The following is a 21,299-nucleotide window of genomic DNA, read 5'->3' as shown; positions in this document are numbered from 1 at the left end:
GGAGGGGGGTTCTGGAAAGGGAACACATGTACCCCCATAGCAGGTTCATGTCAATGTATGACAAAACCAATACAATATTGTAAAGTAAAAAAATAAATTAAAAAAATGGATGGAACATTCAGACAAAAATCAATAAGGAAACAGCAGAGTTGAGCATCCCTATGAAGCAGTGGACCAAACAGATATTTATCAAACATCCAGCAACAGCAGAATGTACATTCTTCTCAAGGTAACATGGATTCTCCTGGATAAATCATATTATATATCACAAAACAGGCTTTAACAAATTTAAGGAGATTGAAATCATCCCAAATGTCTTTTCTAACCACGGTGGAATGAAATTAGAAATCTGTAACAGAGGAAAATGGGGAAATGCATAATTACATGGAAATTAGACAACATTCTCTTGCATAATAACATTGGATCAAAGAGAAACTTAAATTAGAAAATATTTTGAGACAAATGGAAAGTACCAAGTGATACCAATAAATACCCACATCACAAAAGAAAAATCTCAAACAATCTAAATTTATACCTCACAGACTTAGAAAAAGAACAAATCAGGCTGCAAGTGAGAGGAAAAAAGGTGACACCATAATAAATAGAATTGGGAAACAGAAAACAATAGAAAAAAATAGATTAAAAGGTGGTTTTTGAAAAGATAAAATTGACAAACCCTTAACAAGTTTAAGGAATAAAGAAGACTCAAATAAAATCATAAATGATAAAGAAGACCTTACAAAATGCCACATAAATTTTAAAAATCATTAGAAATTATTATGAACAATTATATTTCAATAACCGAGAAGAAATGGATAAATCCTATAAACATGCAATTGAAAGCTTGAACAGACCAATAATAAATAAGAAGATTAAATCAGGAACCAAACACCTCTCAGCAAAGAAAAGCTCAGGGCCAGGTCTTCACAGGCAATTCTACCAAACTTTTAAGTAGAATTAATACCAATTCTTCTTGAACTCTTCCAAAAGTGGAAGAAAGAACACTTCCAAACTCACTTTATGATGCCAGCATTACTCTGATACCAAGGCCAGACCCAAAATTAGAAATAAGAGCTACCATATGCTCCAGCAATCCCACTTCCAAGTATATACACAAAGGAATTGAAATCAAAGTGGTACCTGCATTCCCTGTTCACTGCAGCATTGTTCAAATAGCCAAAACCTGGAAGCAACCTGAATGTGCATTGCCTGAAGACTGGCTAAAGAAACTGTGGTATGTACACCAATGGGATATAATTCAGACTTTAAAAAAAGAAGGAAATCCTGCAGTTTTCAATAACATGGATGAACCCGGAGGACATTATGCCAAGTGAAGTAAACCAGACACAGGACAAATACTATGTAGTATCACTTACACGAGGAGTAGTCAGGCACTTAGGAGAGAGTAGAAGGGTGGTTGCCAGGGGCTGGGAAGGAGGGGATAGAGAGCTGATGGGCAAAGGGTATAGAGTGTCAGGTGTTCAAGGTGAGTAAGTTCTAGAAATTCACGTGGCACCGTGCCTGTAGTTAACAAAGCCATATTATATACTTGGAACTTGGCTAGGAGGATAGGTCTCCTGTTAAGTATTCTTACCACAAATAAAGAAGGGGAGGGAACTTGGGCATAATGGATGTATTTATGGCATAGACTGGTGATGGTTTCACAGTTGTAGAATCATCTTCAGAGTCATCAGAGTGTATACATCAAACACGTGCAGCTTTTTCTGTGTCAGTTGTACATCAATGCTGTTGTTTAGTCACTAAGTCATGTCCAACTCTTTGTGACCCCATGGACTATAGCTTGCCAGGCTCTTGTCCATGAGGTTTCCCAGGCAAGAATACTGAAATGGGTTGCCATTTCCTTCCCTAAGGGATCCTCCTGACCCAGGGCTCAAACTCACATCTCATGCATTGGCATGTGGATTCTTTATTGCTGACCCACCAGGGAAGCCTTGGACATCAATATGGTGGTTTAAATAAGTGAATAGAACCTGATTTGGTCTAGGGAGCTGAAGCTGCGTGGACAGAGTCACATATTTATGATCCTCATTAAGTCAGCAAAAATGGCAAAGAAAAATACCAGTTGTATCATTTTGACTATAGAAACAATGGAAAACACACAAAAATATTAATAGCGATTACCTCCAGCTGATGGGATTACAGATGGTTTTTCTTAAATTTTCTGTATTTCTTCTGCACAAGGAAAACAATAGAGGTGATTTTGGAATCTGAATTTGTGTCTATCACAGTTATTAGTTACAGTCAACAGAATCTACTTTTTATGATTTGAGCAAAAAAGGGGCTTATTTATAAGCGTTAAGGCTGAGATTCCAGGACTACCAGGGAACTGAGAGAGGAGGCCCCACAGCCCAGGACAGCACAGCTGAGATAATCACCTAACTCCAGTGGATACTGTTGTCATGTCATACTCAGCCCCAGACACTGGGGCTGCTGCTGTTGGAGAACCAGACCCTTCTGTTCCCTGCCAGCCAGGAGCTCCATCCCTCCACCACCCTGTGTTGCTCGCTTCTACATTTGAGGTCTCGGGCAGGCATCTGTCCAGAGAAGCTGAGGTCACCTAAAGAACCCTATCTGCACAGGTGTCTGGGAAACGTAGGTTTCAGATTTTCTAGAGACAGAAGGCATGGAAGGCAGGGGGTTATACACATGTCGAGTGATTCAGTCTGTATGATCCATCATAGAAGTGAGACAAGGGTTACAGAATAATTACAGGTACCCTTGACCTTCTGAAGTCCACATGATGGCTCAGCTATACATGGTCTTATAAGAACAGCAGGAGGGTGTATCTCAGTCCAGGGAACCCTGGCTGCTAGAGCCCCTTGGCCTGGCCTCCTTACACTTCCAAATGTGAGCATCTGTCTGCCTGGAGACTTGTGCTGCTGCTGCAAACTGTTTAACCTCCTTGGGTCAGGCTGCAGTGTGAGGCTCAGCATCTCCAGGAGCAGACTCAGGCAGGGCCACGATTGCCTCTGCGCTGGCTCCCAGGCTCCCTGGTGGACTGATTCCTATTGCTCCGTGGGGGCGTCCTACAGTGGGGGGATCATGCAGTGGGGCCTCCCCAGAGGTGGGGAGCTTGATAACAACCATAATTACTCGCCTTCTCTTCCTCTTCTCACTTCCCTACACTCTTGCCTTGTCTTCACTTCCCAAATAAATTCCTTGTGCCAGGATCCTTATTTCCAAGTGTGTCTAGGGCAGCCCAGACTAAGATATCTCTGGCCTGAGTGTGCACTCAGGTAAAGCCTCCTCCTGGCTCTGGAAGACCTGCTGGGACTGTCCTCTGGGGCTGGGTTAACAGGTGTGAGGCTGCTTCTGTGACCGTGCATCCATGCATACCAGCTGGGAAAGTCATCATGTTCCTGCTTTTCATCCTGATGGACAGGAGAGCAGAGGGCTGAGATACCCCCACCACCTGCTGCTATGTCCACACTGAGGCCACCATGTGCACACACAGGGGTCCCCATCCCAGCTCTGCCCACATCCTCTCTCCATTAGGCACTGCTCCTTCTTCCCTAGGACCCACAAGAGTGTCCTCTGAACATGCTATCTTTGGTTTAAATGTGACTCTGCTGTTAGTGTCTGAGATTTGGTCAACTCTGGGTGCAGGCAATGGACATTTCCCTGGAGCCTGCTCGGTGCCAGGCCTTACATCACCCCCCACAGAAGTCTCCCTTTCCTCTGTGCCCCACAGGGCTGCCAGGGCAGGGAGCTCACATTCTCAGTTACACCTTCATGCAGCGGATGAGAGAAGTGGCTTTATCCATCATCCCCTTCTTGCTGTGCGTCTGCCTTGTCCCCTTCCATATTCTTGGGATTAATTGTTCCTGTCACCTTCGATACAAAGAAAAGGCTCCTGGAGGTTGAGTGCCATTCTGGGCCCTCTTGGCAGGCAGTAAAGGATGAGGCTGGGCAAGAACCAGGAAGATCTGCTCAGGGTCCCTTCCTGTTCCCTGGTGAGTCCTGGCTTCTCAGACACAGGCTGTCCCAGGACAGCCACGGGGTTCCTGGCCTTGCTGCGTCACTGCCCCTCAGCCATTTAGCAGGGAGCCTCTGCAAGTCTTAGCGCTGAAGACTGTGGTGCACCTAACATATACCTGATCTTCAGGGAGGAAGACAGAGCAAGAGTGAGGAAGCAAGAGCCACCTGTCCCTTGGCAGGTTGGGCTTGACCCTGGCAGGAGCGTCATTTCTGCCATTGTTGAAGTCACAGCATACAGGTCATCTGCTGGCCACTCACATCACAGACCTCAACATTTTTTCTTTAATATAAGTTGCATGGCTTTCAGATGTACCACGTGCCACTTTAGTGTCTGTGTACATAGTGGAGTGATCACTACAGGCACACTAACCTGTCCATCTGCTCAGATATCTGTCACTTTTTGGTGTGGTCTGTGCTCTCCTGGGGAGTTTCCCCTACAAGATGTAGAGCCTTAACTGCGCTTATCCAGTTCTGTGCTGTCTCTAGACTCACTCAGCCTACAGACTGTAACTTTTACCCTCTGACCAACCTCTCCCACTTCTCTCACCCCTCTCTGGTAACATAGGACCTCATCTTTTCTTGGCAGAGTACTTCAGGAAACATAGTACATCTCCTGTGTTTTATCTTCTTGATCTTGAAGAGCACATTGGCCAAGTCTTTCCCCAAGCCAGCACAGCCCAGAAGGTTAAAAGACAGAGGACTGGGCACACAAAGGCTGTGAAGTCAGAGCCAGATGACCAGATGCCCCCGCTGCATCTTCTTCCTGTGTGGCCAGTGCACACAGGCTCCATGACTGGAGATGCAGGTGAGCATGTGCAAGTTGACCATGAGTGAGGTCCACGGCTTTGATCAGATTCTCTGAGGGTCTTTTACCACCCAGGAGAGGGTACGTGATCATAAGGATGGTCAGATTTGAATTCATCTCTCTGTCTTAGTTGTGAGGATGGAAGAGGTGCATGGGCAGGGTGTGGAGAGAGGGCATCCCACGCTCCACTCCAAATCTCCACAAATTCACCAATCTGGAAGTTCTCCAAACCCCATCCTTCTGGGGCTTTAAGAAGGCTTCAGCAAATGGGCTGACTGGTTAAATCACTGGCTGTTGGTGATGGAGTCAAACTCCAATCTCCCAAGCCCCCTGGAATCAGGGGATGGTACTAAAAGAAAGTACAAAGATTTTATAGGACCAGATTCAAGTCACTGGACAAGGAACCTGTCTATCTAGCTGTTTTACAAAATCCCTTTGGGGACTATCTAGAAGATGGACTGGATATATTGAGGAGTGGATGGGTATCAAGGTGATGCTGGTCTCATAAAGAGTTCAGTATAGTTCAGTTGCTTAGTCGTGTCTGAGTCTTGGCAACCCCATGGACTGCAGCACACCAGGACTCCCTGTCCATCACCAATTCCCAGAGTTTACTCAAACTTATGTCCATTGAGTCAGTGATGCCATCCACCCATCTCATCCTCTGTCGTCCCCTTCTCCTCCTGCCTTCAATCTTTCCCAGAATCAGGGTCTTTTCCAGTGAGTCAGTTCTTTGCATTGGAGTTTCAGCTTCAGCATCAGTCCTTCCAATGAATATTCAGGACTGATTTCTTTAGGATGGACTGGTTGGATCTCCTTTCAATCCAAGGGACTCCCAAGAGTCTTCTCCAACACCACAGTTCAAAAGCATCAATTCTTTGGCACTCAGCTTTCTTTATAGTCCAACTCTCACATCCATACAAGACTACTGGAAAAGCCATAGCTTTGACCACATGGACCTTTGTTGGTAATGCGTCTGCTTTTTAATATGCTGTCTAGGTTGGTTATAACTTCTTCCAAGGAGCAAGTGTCTTTAATTTCATAGCTGCAGTCACCATCTGTGGTGATTTTGGAGCCCAAAATGATAAAGTCTCTCATTGTTTCCATTGTTTCCCCATCTATTTGCCATGAAGTAATGGGACCAGATGCCATGATCTTAGTTTTCTAAGTTTAAGCCAACTAAGTTGAGTTTCAAGCCTACTCTTCACTCTCCTCTTTCACTTTTATCAAGAGACTCTTTAGTTCTTTGCTTTCTGCCATAGGGTGATGTCATCTGCATATCTGAGGTTATTGATATTCCTCCTGGCAATCTTGATTCCAGCTTGTGCTTCATCCAGCTCAGCGTTTCTCATGATGGTACTCTGCATATAAGTTAAATAAGCAGGGTGACAATATACAGCCTTGACGTACTCCTTTCCCGATTTGGAATCAATCAGTTGTTCCACATCCAGTTCTGTTTCTTCTTGTCCTGCATACAGATTTCTCAAGAGGCAGGTCAGGTGGTCTGCTATTCCCATCTCTTGAAGAATTTTCCACAGTTTGTTGTGATCCACACAGTCAAAGGCCTTGGCCTAGTCGATAAAGCAGAAGTAGATGTTTTTCTGGAATTCTCGTGCTTTTTGATGATCCAGTAGATGTTGGCAATTTGATCTCTGGTTCCTCTGCCTTTTCTAAATCCAGCTTGAACATCTGGAAATTCATGGTTCATGTACTGCTGAAGCTTGGCTTGGAGAATTTTGAACATTACTTTACCAGCGTGTGAGATGAGTGCAATTGTGCGATACTTTGAGCTTTATTGGCACTGCCTTTCTTTGGGATTGGAATGAAAACTGACATTTTCCAGTTCTGTGGCCACAGCTGAGTTTTCCAAATTTGTTGGCATATGGAGTGCAGCACTTTCACAGCATCATCTTTCAGGATTTGAAATAGCTCAACTGGAATTCCATGACCTCCACTAAGTTTGTTCATAGTGATGCTTCCTAAGGCCCACTTGACTTTGCATTCTAGGATGTCTGGTTCTAGGTGCGTGATCACACCATCATGGCTATCTGGGTTGTGAAGATCTTTTTTGTACAGTTCTTCTGTGTATTCTTGCCACCTCTTCTTAATACCTTCTACTTCTGTTAGGTCCATACCATTTCTGTCCTTTATTGTGCCCGTCTTTGCATGAAATGTTCCCTTTGTGTCTCTAATTTTCTTGAAGAGATCTCTAGTCTTTCCCATTCTATTGCTTTCCTCTATTTCTTTGCATTGATCACTGAGGAAGGTTTTCTTACCTGTCCTTGTTATTCTTTGGAACTCTGCATTCAAATGGGTATATCTTTCTTTTCTCCTTTGCCTTTTGCTTCTCTTCTTTTCTAGCTATTTGTAAGGCCCTGTCAGACAACCATTTTGCCTTTTTGCATTTCCTTTTCTTGGGGATGGTCTTGATCCCTGCCTCCTGTATGCTGTCATGAACCTCTGTCCATATTTCTTCAGGCACTCTATCAGATCTAATCTCGTGAATTTATTTCTCACTTCCACTGTATAATCATGGATTATAGACTTGGATACTGTGATATTGAGTGGTTTGCCTTGGAAATGAACAGAGATCATTCTGTTTTGAGATTTCATCCAAGTACTGCATTTCAGACTCTTGTTGACTCCATTTCTTCTAAGGGACTCTTGCCCACAGTAGTAGATATAATGGTCATCTGAGTTAAATTCACCCATTCCAGACCATTTTAGTTCTGCAGATTCCTGAAATGTCGATGTTCACTCTTGCCATTTCCTGTTTGACTACGTCCAATTTGCCTTAATTCACGGACCTAACATTCCAGGTTCTGATGCAATATTGCTCTTTACAGCATCGGACTTTACTTTTATCAACAGTCACATCCACAGCTGGGTGTCGTTTTTGCTTTGACTCCGTGTTTCCATTCTTTCTGGAGTTATTTCTCTACTGATCTCCAGTAGCATATTGGGCACCTACCGACCTGGGGAGTTCATCTTTTAGTGTCTTATCTTTTCACCTCTTCATACCTTAAAGGAGTTAGAAAGTGGTTTTTGTTTGTTTGTTTTTCTCCTGAATTTTTGGGGTGATTTTGAGGAGGATTGGTGTTTGTTCTTGTCAAAGGTCTGGTAGGATTCACCAGTGAAGCCATCAGCTTGGTCCAGAGGTTTTTCTGTGGAGGGGTTTTGATTAGTGATCCAATCACCTTACTAGCTGTGAGTCTCTATTTCTTTGTGACTCAGTCTTGGGAGGATTTGTAGTTCTAGCATTTTGTCCATTTTATCTAGTTATCCCATTTGTTAGAGGACAATCATTTACAGTACCCTCCATAATCCTTTTTATTCCTCCATGTTCATTTCTCATTTCAGTCATTTGTCTTCCCTTTTTTAAAAGTCAGCCCAGCTAATAGCTTGTCTACTTTGTTAATTTATCCAAAGAGTCAACTTTGTGTTTTTTCTTTATTGTCTTTGCTTTTCTATTTTGTCTCTGGCACTAATCTTCATTACTACCTTCCTTCTGCCAGCTTTGGGTTCAGTAGTTTGTTCTTCTTTTTCTAGTTACCAAAATTACATGTAGTTACTGGTTTGAGATTTTTATGTTTTTAAAGCTATAAATTTCCCCTTAGCACTGCTTTTCTGTTTCTCATAAGGTAGTGCTTCGCTTTCCTTCATCTCAAAGTATTTTTAAATTTCCCCTATGCTTTATTCTTTGCTACATTGGCTAAAGTGTGTTTAATTTTTGCAAATATGTGAATTTTCCACTTTTTCTTCTCTTGCTGATTTCTAACTTAATCGCATTGTAGTTAGAGAAGATACTTTGCATGAGATCTGTCTTGTCAAATACACTGAGATAAATTGTAGCCTAACCAATTGTCTGTCCTGGAGGAGGCCCTAATGCCCTTGGGGAGAACATGTGTTCTGCTGGTGTGGTTGTCGTTAGACCTAACTGATTGTGCTGCTGAAATTTTCTACCTTTGCACTCATCTTGCCTGATTATCCATCAATGAGAGTGGGATATTGGAAGTTCCAAGTGTTGTGTGAATGGTCTATGTCTCCCCTCAGTTCTGTTCATTTTTCTTTCATGTGCTTTGATGGTGTCATTAGGTGTGTAAATGTGAGTTTATCTTATTGCTATATTGTCGAATTTCCTATTAACATATAATATTCTTTTCTCTTGTAACCTTTTCTCATTTAGTCTATTTTGTCTGATATTAGTACAGCCACAACTGATATCTTTTGGTTACTGTTGTCATGGATTTTCTGTCTTCTCATGTTCAACTTTTTTCTGTCTTTGGATCTAAAATTAATCTTTTATAGATAGCAAATAGTTGCATCATATGCATCATTCTGCCAGTCTTTGGACTGGAGAGTTTAATCTGTTTACATGTAATGTAATTACTCATATAGAAGGAGTTACCTCTGTCATTTTGCTCTTTGTTTTCTGTATGGCTTAATGATTTTTTTGTCTCTGATTTCCTGCATGACCACCTTCTTCTGCATTTTTGGTAGTGCAACATTTTAATTCCCTTCTCATTCCCTTTTGTGCATATTCTATAATTATTTTCTTTGTGGTTATAATTAGATTATAAGTAACATCCTAAAGATATAACACTCTAATGCCAATTTAAGCCAGTTTAATGTCAAGAACATAAAAAAACCTCTGCTCCAACAGCTCTGACTTGAACTCCTTTTAGTTACTGATTATACCGTTTGTGTTGTGTATCCAAAACCCCTTCATGGATCACAGCCTTGTTGTGGCAAAGGGCTTGCATAACTCAATGAAGATCTGAGCCTTGCCATGAGTCACCCAAGATGAATGGGCATAGTGAACAATTCTGAAAAAATGTGGTCCAGTGTAGGAGGAAATGACAAGCCACTCCAGTATTCTTGCCTAGAGAAACCCAAAGGCAAAAGATATGACACAAGAAGATGAGCCTTCCAGGTCAGAAGGTGCCCAGTATGCTACTGGGGAAGAGTGGAGGGCAATTACTAATAGCTCCAGAAAGAATGAAGCATCTGGGCCAAAGTGGAAACAACACTTAGTTGTGGATGTGTCTGGTGATGAAAGTAAAGTCCAGTGCTATAAAGAACAATATTGCACAGGAAGCTGGAATGTTAGGTTCATGAATCAAGGTAAATTGGATGTGGTAAAGCAGGAGATGTCAAGATTAAACATCAACATCTTAGGAATCATTGAACTAAAATGGACAGGAATGGGTGGATTTGATTTAAATAACCATTATATTTACTACTGTGGGCAAGAATCCCTTGGAAGAAATGGAGTAGCTCCCACAGTCCACAAGAGAGTCCAAATTGCAGTATTTGGGTGCAATCTCAAAAACGATAGAATGATTTCGGTCTGTTTCTAAGGCAAACCATTCAACGTGTTGGTAATCCAAGTCTTTGCCCTAAACATTAATGCCAAAGAAGCTGAAGTGGACTGGTTCTTGAAGAAAGAACTAACACCAAAAAAGATATCCTTTTCATCATAGGGGACTCTAAAGCAAAAGTAGGAAGTCAGGAGATACCCAGAATAATAGGCAAGATTAGCCTTGGAATACAAAATAAAGCAGGGCAAAAACAGTTTTGTTAAGAGAACACACTGGTCATAGCAAACACTCTTTTCCAACAACCCAAGAGACAATTGTACACATGGACATCACCAGATAATGAATATCGAAATTAGTATATATTCTTTGTAGCTAAATATGGAGAAGCTCTAAACAGTCAGCAGAAACAAGACCTGGAGCTGACTATGACGCAGATCATCAGCTCTTTGTTGGCAAAATTCAGGCTTAAATTAAAGAAAGTAGAGAAACCACTAGGCCATTTGGTATGACCTAAGTCAAATCCCTTATGATTATACAGTGGAGTGACAAATATATTCAAGGGGTTAGATCTGGTAGACAGAGTGCCTAAAGAATTATGGACAGAGGTTCATAACAATGTACAGGAAGGAGGTGGTGGCCAAAACCATCCCCCCAAAAAGAAATGCAAGAAGGCAATGTGGTTGTCTGAGGAGGCTTTACAAATAGCTAAGGAAAGAAGAGAAGTGAAAGGAAAAGAAGAAAGGGAAAGATACACACAACTGGATGCAAGGTTCCAGAAAACAGCGAGGCGGTAAAAGAAAGCCTTCTTCAATGAACAATGCAAAGAAAGAGGAAAACAACAGAATGGGAAAGACTAGAGATCTCTTCAAGAAAACTGGAGATATCAAGGGAACATTTCACACAAAGATGGGAATGATACAGGACAGAAATGATAAGGACCTGTCAGAAGTAGAAGATATTAAGAAGAGGTGGCAAGAATACACAGAAGAACTATACAAATAAGATCTGAAGGACCCAAATAATCAGGATAGTGTGATCACTCACCTAGACCAGATGTCCTGGAGTGTGAAGTCAAGTGGGCCTTAGGAAGAAGCATTATTATGAAAAAAGCTAGTGGATGTGACAGAATTCCAGCTATTTCAAATCCTAAAAGATGATGCTGTTTAAGTGCTCTCAATATGTCAGCAAATTTGGACAACGCAGCAGTGGCCACAGGACTGGAAAAGATCAGTTTCCATTCCAATCCCAAAGAAAGACAGGGTTAAGGAATGTTCAAACTACTGTATGCTTTTGCTCATTTCACATGCCAACAAGATTGTGCTCAAAATCCTTCTGGCTAATCATCAGCAGTACGTGAATTGAGAACTTCTAGGTGTACAAGCTGTGTTTCAAAGAGACAGTGAAACAGAGGTCAAATTTGAAACATTCATTGAATCATGGAGAAAGCAAAGGAATTCCAGAAAAGCATCTACTTCATTGATGAAAGCCTTTGACCGTGTGGATCACAACAAATTGTGGAACATTCTAAAACAATGGAAATACTAGACCATCTTACTTGACTCCTGGGAAACCTTATGCAGGTCAAGAAGGAAGAGAACCATACATGGAACAATGGACTGGTTTAAAATTGGGAAATGAGTATGTCAAGGCTGTATGTATCACCCTGCTTATTTAACTTATGTGGGGAGTGTATCATGCGAAATGCCAGGCTGGAGAAATCACAAGCTGGAATCAAGATTTCCAGGAGAAATATCATCAACCACTGATATGCAGATGATACCACTCTAATGGCAGAAAAAAAAAAGAGGAACTAACATCTTTTGATGAAGGTGAAAGAGGGGAGTGAAAAAACTGGCTTGAAACTCAACATTAACAAAACTAAGATCATGGTATCCAGTCCCATCACTTCGTGGCAAATAGAAGGGCAAAAACTGGAAGCAGTGACAAATTTTATTACCTTGGGGCTCCAAAATCACTGTGGATTGTGACTGCAGCCATAAAATTTAAAAAACACTTGCTCCTTGGAATGTAAGTGATGACAAACCTCGACAATGTATTAGAAAGCAGAGATGTCACTTTGGGACACAGGTCCCTATAGTCAAAGCTATGGTTTTCCAGTAGTCATGTATAGTTGTGAGTTGGACCATAAAGAAGGCTGAGTGAGGAATTGATGCTTTCCATTTGTATTGTTGGAGAAGACTCTTGAGAGTCCCTTGGACTGCAGGGAGATCAAACCAGTCCATCCTAAAGTAAATCAACCCTGAATCTTCATTAGAGGGACTGATGCTGAAATGGAAGCGCCAATACTTCAGCCACCTGATGTGAAGAGCTGATTTACTAGAAAGACCTTGATGCTGGAAGACTGAAATAATCAGAGAAGGTGGCATCACAGTATGACATAGATAGCCTCACCGACTCAATGGACATGAATTTGAGCCAATTCAGGGAGGAATGGAGGACAAGAGGAGCCCAGTGTGCACAGTTCATGAGTGCCGGGGACCAGCCGCGGCAGATCCAGGGTATTCGAAGGAGAGACGGAGTCGGTGACTATTTAAATATTCATCAAAGATATAAAGAGTAATAGAATGAGGATAGTTCAGTAGGAAAATTCAGTGGAGAAAAGAGGCTGAGTAGCTTGGTTTACGCGGAAAATCAATATAAGCTGTGACACCAGGTTAGCTCTGACTATGGAGGCCGCAGGCGCCCTCTTAAATAGAGGAAGGTGCCCCACCTTAGACACCTTCTCGAGTGGGTCTTAGAAGCCCAGGCAAATAAATGGTCGCAGAGGACCTCCGTGCTCCAGATGGAGACTCAGCTGGAAGTTAAGGAGAAGAATGACATGGGGAGACCAAGCTTTGGTGAGCAAGGCCCGTAGCTTTATTTTCAACAGGGGTTTTTATACCCTAAGTTACACATGGAGGATAATAGGGGATGCAAAGTCAGCAGTCTTTGATCCTTATCAAAAACCAGGGTTTCTATCCTGCAAATTTATCATATACAAATGGTTTAGGTGATTTACATCATCTTCTGGCCAGAAGGCCTATTAACATTTTACGACTCTTGACAAAGACTTATTTTCTCTAAGAGTAATTATTTTAAGGTTTGGCGCCATCTTCCGAAGGTGTTAGATAAAATTGCATTCCTATAGGGCAGAGGCGTAATGGGTTTACAACAAAGGACAGAATTTATTACCTTAAGGGTCTAAAGTTGCTAGCACCAAGGCCACTACTTATTTTTTCTACATACCAACTATATTAATTAATACACATTCAAGGATACAATACAGGGGATGTGGAAACTTGGCAGCAAGCATTGGCTCATCAATGAAATCTTTTACTAGTTTTATTCTGACAGTTTCTAACTCTCTGAGAGGCTCTAAGCTATTTGAATATCTTAAGCTTCCCATGCCTCTCGAGGCTGGGAGACTGTAAACAATCGTATGCATAGCTGTAGGAGTCCGGGTAAACTTGTCAGGTGAGTTAGAGAGCTATCTGAGGGGTTTGGATCTAAACACTCCTAATTGCCCAGGAACTTTATTAATTGGAGCTGTAAGTTAACTCTTTGACAGAGAGAGTGAGATGGTGGTGGGGGACAGCCCCCAGTAAAGTCAGAGGTGAGAGCACAAAGCAGTAAAGTAGGCAGACTCTGGTTTTTTGGGGGTAGATGCTCGAGAATATCCAGGGGGACTCCTGAGGCTTGATCCTGCCTTTGCATATGCCGAGCCTCCTTCCTCGTGACCTTTGTCACAAGTGGAATGCCTCTTGCTGGCTCCTGGCACATGAGGTCACAGAGAACTGGACACGGTTTAGTGACTGAACAACAGTAGTAACTCATAACCACACTAAAAATGGTGCTTAATTCTTTTTATTAATCTCATCTATCAGAGAGAAAATAAAATAGTGGAGCTACAAACCACAGTTACAATAGTAAATTTTCTAATTGCTTGTCTATCTACTTTTACCAGAGATCTTTATCTCTTCATAACATTTTGAGCTGCTATCCAGAGCCTTTCACTCCAACCTGGAGGACTCCGTGCTGCAGGAGTATAGTTAGCATAGTTAGCACAGTTAGCATTGCTAGTTAGTGCTGGCAGTCAGTGTAGTCAGCAGATCACCATGATGCTGGGCCTCACAGCCATCTCAGGGGACAAGGCTTCTATTGATAACTGCGATTCTTTACATTATTGGTAAAGGTTGATTTGCCAAAGCTGGCCCAGTATGTTCTGACTGGGACAGAGTTGGCCATAAAGGTCATTAGGAAGAGTCAGCAGAACTCCTCCAGCCTCCAGGACTCTTCTGGGAAGTGAATAGTATGAAGGCTCTAAACCATGAAAATATTGTCAAACTACTGGAGGTGATTGACACAGAGGAGATCTTGTTCCTGGATGGAGGGCCTCAGTGAGGGGGACATGTAGCCATTTGGAGGACCATGGGATATGACAGAGGCTGACGCCCGAGGCCGCTGGGACAGCTGCTCTCTGCCCTGCAGCACGGCCACCAGGGGCACGTCCTGCGCTGGGACCTGAAGCCAGGGAACCTCCTCTTTGACACCGAGTAGCACGTGAAAATCACAGACTTTGGCCTCAGCAACGAGTGTGATCAGAGTGGGAAGCTCAACACTTTCTATGGCAGCTGCACTTACGCTGCCTGAGAATTCTTCCTGGGACAGGGCTCCTACTGCCCTGCGGTGGATGTGTGGAGTCTGGGAGTAGTTCTCTACTCCATGGTGACCGGGACCCTGCCCTTTGGGGGACATGACTTTTCAGAGCTGTGGCTGTGAATCCTCGTAGGGCAACAACCTGTTCCCCTGTGTCTGTCATCAGAGAAAGAATTTGCTAAAAAATACGGCCCTCAACCCCAGTGACAAGAGCACCTTAAATGACCGATGAGGCCTCCATGGGTGAACTTGGGCCAGAAGGAGCCACTCAGGCCATTCTGTGTGCCACCCTGTGACAAGGACCCAGGGGTGACAGTGGTAAGGACTCTGGTGTGGAGGTGGGACCTGATCCATGACTCAGGGAACAGGCAGTAGGCATTGCACTGTCAGCTCAGGGGAACACAAGGTGGAGGGCTGCTCCATCACTGCGAGGCTCTCCCCTTCCACTGACCTCAGCAGCCATAACTTGAGCCTTCTCCAAGGCCTGAGGTGTCCACACTCATACCACGTGGCTCAACCAGGGAGAGAACGTACAACTGCACAAGGACCAGAAGTCAGAGCAGAAGATGAGGGAGCCTGCTGGTCTCCACCCGGCCTGGAGCAGAGGCCCGCCATCCCCAGCGAGCGCCCTGTGTGGCCCTGAGGCCTTCCCTCCGCCAGCAGCACCAGCAGCAGGACTGAAGTCCCAGAGGGAAGCAGCTGCCCCTGGGTGTGTCCAACACCAGGAGCTCCTCCCACGCTGGGCAGCCTGAGAGTGTCCCCAGACACTTTCCTCTGGCCACAGCCAGAAAGAGCAGGGTTCACCGGAAAATATGCAGATTTATAATAGTCTGCCCAGCAAGAGGCAGCGTAACAAACGGAGCCCAGGTAAAGTCCAAGGATGCCCCACGATGAAACGCCAGGATGCAGTCCCTGGCAGTGATTGAGGGGTTGAATCCTCTGACAAGATTCAAATCAGGAGGGTATCCCACACCTCCACGGCCTTCAGAAGCATCGTATCCAAAACCCTGGCCAGCTCAAAGGATGGTCTTCAGCAGTCTGGGCGAGCAGAAGAGGGCCCGCCGGGCTGCAGGCCCACCCCTCGGCTCTCACCTGAAACTGCAGAGACTGGACTGCCTCTCCCGGGCGTGTCTCCCTACCCCACTCTTCTGTCCTGCATGTGAGAGGGGGAGGCGGAGAGTTCTTGTCAACTCTTTGGTTCTTCCAATTCCTCTTGATAAACTTGATGCTCCAGAAAGGTGGATCACACTCTGTTTTGCATCCTCGCTGCACAGAATTGAGGCTGTGTATTTTCCAGTCTAAGAAGCGTGCAGTCATGTGGTACTAGAAGTAAATCAGAACTAAATGCAAAGACAACTGAGAGAATTGGGAGGATGACTCCCAACAGCAACAGTTGCTGTGCTGCAGGGCCGAGATGCAGAAAGCGTGTATGACCTCCCTGCACTGACATTACCCAACATCTTCAGAAGGGCTGAGGGGAATTTTGGTCCCTGGGGCCTGTGTTAATCATGACTGAGATGCCCATAAATGGGATAAAGTGAAAGCGAAAGTGAAGTTGCTCAGTCGTGTCTGACTCTTTGCGACCCCATGGACTGTAGTCTATCAGGCTCCTCCGTCCATGGGATTTTCCAGGCAAGAGTGCTGGAGCGCATTGCCATTTCCTTCTCCAGTGGATCTTCCCAACCCAGGGATTGAACCTGGGGCTCCCACATTGCAGGCAGACGCTTTACCGTCTGAGCCACCGGGAAGCATAAACAGGGTAAAGTCCCATGAAAGCCTGTGGGTGGTGTGGTCAGGTACTGGTGCAGCTGAGTTTCCTGACTCTCATGCAGAAGTCAGGATCTCTCCCCTTCCACATGGTGGGGGAGTTGTCCTGATATGTGGGTGTGACCACAGGGACTGGAGAGCAGGCCATCCGGCAGGAGGAAGCTGGAGTGTCAGGCACACACAGGACAAAGGTCAGGAGCCAAGCTGGGGAGAGGGGGCTGAGCCGGCCCCCTTGCTTCCAGGACCATCCACACCGGTGCTCTGTGCTCTGTGTCTCCAAACTGAAACATCCCCACCTCAGGGCTGGAAAGTAGTTGACTCTGATGATGGAACGTTGTGCTCACAGACTGTCTCCTCTTCTGTGAGGTGTGGGTTGGGGCTGGCTGAGCCACGGCTGCCTCATCACTTTATTTGTCCATCACGGTCCCACAGGGAGGGTGTGAGTTTTGTATTAAAGAGCAGGGCACCCATGAGCAGGGTGGGACACAGTCACCTTCCACTGGACGGGATGTCTCGGGCTGCCAGTGCCCAGTGGGCTCTGCAGGAAGAGGGTGGGGAGAAAGCCTCAGTGTCGGTGAGGGAGCCCCACCAGCAATTTGCCAGCAAATCTCACAAGAAGCACCCACTTTCCCATGATCTTCAACTGTTTCCTGAATTATTAATTCCTTAATACAGTTGACCTAAGGGACAATCTCATAAAATGTGAGCTCAGGGTAGAGATGGGTCGGGTGGTGGGAGGGAGCATTAGAGGCGGTGGGCTGAGGCATCCAAGGGCTCCCAGTACCTTGTCCACTCCCAGGTCACCAGAAACCCTCCTTTATCTGGTCACTGGCCACCCAGGACTACAGATTTCCCAGCTACTCTTCATCGAGGCTGCTTGTGTGACCAACCTCTCCCTCCAGGGGGATGGGAGTGATTCGCACAAACTCTAGAATGTGTCCTGGGAGAGAGAAGCAGGCCCTTTCTGCTTCTCCCTCTGTCCTGATCTGGAAACGTCAGCTCTGAGGTTGGAGCTCATTCTGCCCTGTGGACAAAGCAACTCCTCTGGATTGAAGGGCATCAGGGACAGGAAGCTCCGGACCAGCCCTGGACTGTCCGCCTCCTGACCCAGTGCGAGGGGGGCCAGCTTCCCTTTGCCCCTCAGCCATGAGCCCCGAGTTACAGCTGCTGAGCCTTATCCTAAGCTGGACAGCAGGCTTGGAGGGGACCTTACCTGTGGCTCCCAGGGTCAGGCTGCTCCCAGGACCACAGCTGTCTGATGTTTCCCCCCTCAGGACCGTGGGGGATAGCCCAGCTCAGCTCCAGCCCACTATCCCCTGTGCGGGCTTCTCTGGAAATCTAATAACTAAAAGATTCAGGAGAGATACATTCCAGGGCACCACCCCCACTCCCTCCCAGAGACACAGCTTGTTTTGAAACAGTGACATTTTCCCTGTTACCATCTGCGGATTCTAACCAAATAACTCGGGGAAAACGCTATCTCATGTGTGGTGCAGATTGATTATTGCCAGACAGATGAGTTGGAACCGAGAACTTTCCTGCTAAGCTGACAACTGTAAAAGCTTAATTGGAAAAACCAGCCAAATTCCACTCAGTTTTAAGTCAGAGACTGGGGTTCGGTCAAGCCTGGGCCTGAGCCCTCAGTGTGGGGAGATGGGTAGTTAGGACGTCATAGGAGTCTGGTCCTGACTACATGATTTTTATATGCCCTCCACCCTGATGGAGCCTGTGATTTTATGGGAAAAGGAATTCCAATACATATTAAGGTATTACCACTTGATTTTGTAAAAGGGTGTGTAGTTCACTTGTTCTTCATTTGTTTACTCTGTCTGCAAAGTGTCTTGTAGGCTGGTTTAAAATAGAATATTTAGTGGAAACTTTGAGGGTCAGTAAGGCTAACCAATCAGGAAACAACCGCCACTGAAATGAAAGTTTCTCCTCACAGTCCTGGAAGAGGGGCTTTACCATGCAGGGAGCATGGGGAGAGCAGGAGGCGGAGGAGCCGGACCTGTGGTCGGAGGGAACCTTCATCATGTTGCTGAGAAGGGAACGGCAGGCAGGGTGAGCAGGCTGAGGACTTGCCGGGCTGAGCAACTTCACGGTCTCTGGGGTGAGGGGACCCTGAGTGTCCTGGAACCTGATGCTGGGGAGCAGGGCAGGTAGACAGTGGCTTGGAGTATGAGTCCAGTTAAAGAGGAGGTTGGATTGTATTTGAATAGTGGGCCTTGGGGGAATCCCTTGGTGTGCAGGGGTTAGGACTGGGCATTTTCTCTACCAGGGGCCTGGGTTTGATCTCTGGTCTGGTAATAAGATCCTACAAGCCATAGGATGCAGCCCCCCCCCACCCCAACCCCCCCAAAAAAAAAAAAAAAAAAACCACAAATCAGTGGGCCCTGGAAGGACTCCTCTGTGAGGGGAGGGGGACTGACAGGCGGGGATGGGGGGCCAAGTTGAAGTGCCTCAGAACAGGGGGCATCTTGCAAAAGCAAAGCATCAAGTTGACAGAAGGTAGAAGTGGTCCACACAGGCTCATCTGAAATATCACCTCCTCAGAGCGCCTTCCCTGCCTGTGCATCTACAGGGAGACCCTCAGGGCTCGCCGGCTTAATTTCTGCACAGCGTCGGGGCCCAAACCCCCGATCCTCACCAGCTGTGCCTCCTTGCACGCAGTGCAAACCCCCCACAGAGCCTGCAGTTCCTGCATGGTCTGGTCTCTCCATTTCTCCCCCACACTGTCCCCACTCACCTCAGCCAAAGGTGTAACTAACTGATACAACCTTCAAATCTCGGTTGAAATTTCTCTGTCCTTAAGCAGTTCCCCGGGCAGACTTGGGTCTCTGCCTCTGCTCCACACTCTTCACCCACGAAAGCAGCTCAGGCTCTATGACTTGCGGCCCGGCTGACTTGTCTATATGTGGTCTGTGAGCGCCTTCCGGGAGGCTCTGCCCTCTCTTCTTTGTGCACCCTGAGCCTGCACATAGTGGGCCTTCAGAACCTCAGGAACCTCACCCCACCCCGCGGCTGGAAACCTGAGCTGTCAAAAGGCCTGTGGATTCAGTTTGGCCCAAGCACTGCTTCCAGACCCTGGGGGCTTCTACAGCCTCTATAGCGTGGAGAGAGAGGTCCCTTGTAAGCTGAGCTTCCCAGCTGTCAGATCTCACCTCTCAGTTACTTTCCTGTGCTGTCAATTCATTGTCAGTTTGGTCTCTCCTGTGGCACCACGGGAGGCTACATAGTGGAGAAAGGAGGACTGGAGCCGAGTTTCAAGGGAGACATGAAAAGGACAGTGATGGATGCCTCCTGTTAAACTGAGTGAAGTTCCCTGTATATTCTGGAAAAGTCCTCTGGAGTGCAAGAGGGGAATACAGCCCCGAAGGCCCCAAAGAGGAAGTCCCCTGGTGGGGGCAGTGGCAAAAGCTCTTGGCCTCCCCTGTAACAGCTCCAGATGAGAGCCAGTGAGCCAGAGACTGCCTATGTGGTCACATGAACGTGATTCTGTAATTGTCATGCAAAGCAAGAGTGAGGGTACAGAGCTGAAGGAGTCAGGAGGGGGTGGTTGTGGTGAAGTAAGGTCCCGCTACCTTCAGCGTGAGTTGCTTTTGTGAGTGACAGAGCAGCCACATGGCAGTTTCCAATCCTTAGGCCCCCCCACAGCAGCCAGTGTGGGGCTGGGTGCCTTAGCGCCTTCACAGGGACAAGCCCCAACCATGTGGCTTCCCAGAGTTCAAGGAGCAGGGGTCCTGTTGGCTGCACACCTCCTTGCTGTAGTCTGGCTACCTCCCTTCTCTGAACCTCCATCTTGTCCTCTAATTGGGGACAGGTGTTGCTACCTTAACTGGACTAACCCTGTGAGAACTAATTAGGGGAATCCTAGAGTTAACAGCTGGCTCCAACAAATACTGCTTGAGTTCATTCAGATCTCCAGATTAAAGTCTTGCAATGTTATCTGGAATTTCTTCCCTGAAACTAGACAAAACCCACACTGTTGCAGTTCTCTGGACTCTACTTAGCCAGCTGAAAGGAAGAGTCACAATTTTTTGGAAAGTGGTTATAGAAAACCCATAGTGGCTTAAATAAGCAAGTCAACAAGCAGGAGGAAATGACTTAAATAACTAAGAGGTCCACAGGCAGACAGTTTCTGGCAGGACTGTACCTGGATCTCAAGGACCTGAGCGGAAATTCTCTCTCCCCAACTTCTCATCTCTGCATACTTCTGTCGTCCTCCTGTAGGGGTCTCTACCTTTATGGGAGCAAGATGGCCACCAACTGCTGCAGGCTACCTCCCATCCCCTCCATCTACCACAGGCTGAACTCACGTCCCCACCAACTGCCACAGGCTGACCTCATAGCCCCACCAACTGCCACAGGCTGACCTTTGCCCTGCTCCAAACAGAAATAAAGCTCCTCTTCCCCAGTATTCCAGCAGGAGGTCTGCCCTGAGTCCTGATTGGTCATTTGCCCAACTCAGAGCCAATCACAATGCCCAGGGAGGGGTGAAACATGCTAATAGGCCAGGTTGAGGTCATATGACCATCCTCTCCAGGAAACCTGTGCCCTGTTCACCCTGCTTCCAGAGTTAGAGACAGTGTGATGCCCACAAGCAGGAGTTAGGGTGCAGCTGCTGCATCCTCTGTGCTCAGTTTCCTGGGATGTGCCTGCTCACATCCTCTTCCCACATGTCCTTGGTTTACCAGATAATTTGTAACACATCGTTTCCCTTTCCAAACCCTATTTCACTCACCCATACCCAAAAG

The 21,299-nt window shown here is 45.9% G+C and overlaps 1 long non-coding RNA gene across 1 annotated transcript in view; it reads right to left on the bottom strand.

Annotated features, from left to right (window-relative positions):
• Positions 1-20,977, bottom strand: part of LOC132344113 (uncharacterized) — a 28,697-nt gene extending 7,720 nt beyond the window's left edge. Inside the window, exons 1-2 of the long non-coding RNA XR_009493222.1 lie at positions 20,699-20,977; positions 2,143-2,193 (exon numbers count right to left, since the gene is read on the bottom strand). This is a non-coding gene — a long non-coding RNA (uncharacterized lncRNA). The remainder of the gene's footprint in view (positions 1-2,142; positions 2,194-20,698) is intronic.
• Positions 20,978-21,299: the final 322 nt, after the last annotated feature.

The sequence above is a fragment of the Bos taurus genome, chromosome 28 (genome assembly GCF_002263795.3).
Source record: "Bos taurus isolate L1 Dominette 01449 registration number 42190680 breed Hereford chromosome 28, ARS-UCD2.0, whole genome shotgun sequence".
NCBI lineage: Eukaryota > Metazoa > Chordata > Mammalia > Artiodactyla > Bovidae > Bos > Bos taurus.
The sequence above is the reverse complement of the archived record's forward strand: the minus strand, read 5'-3'. Positions and strand labels throughout refer to the sequence as shown.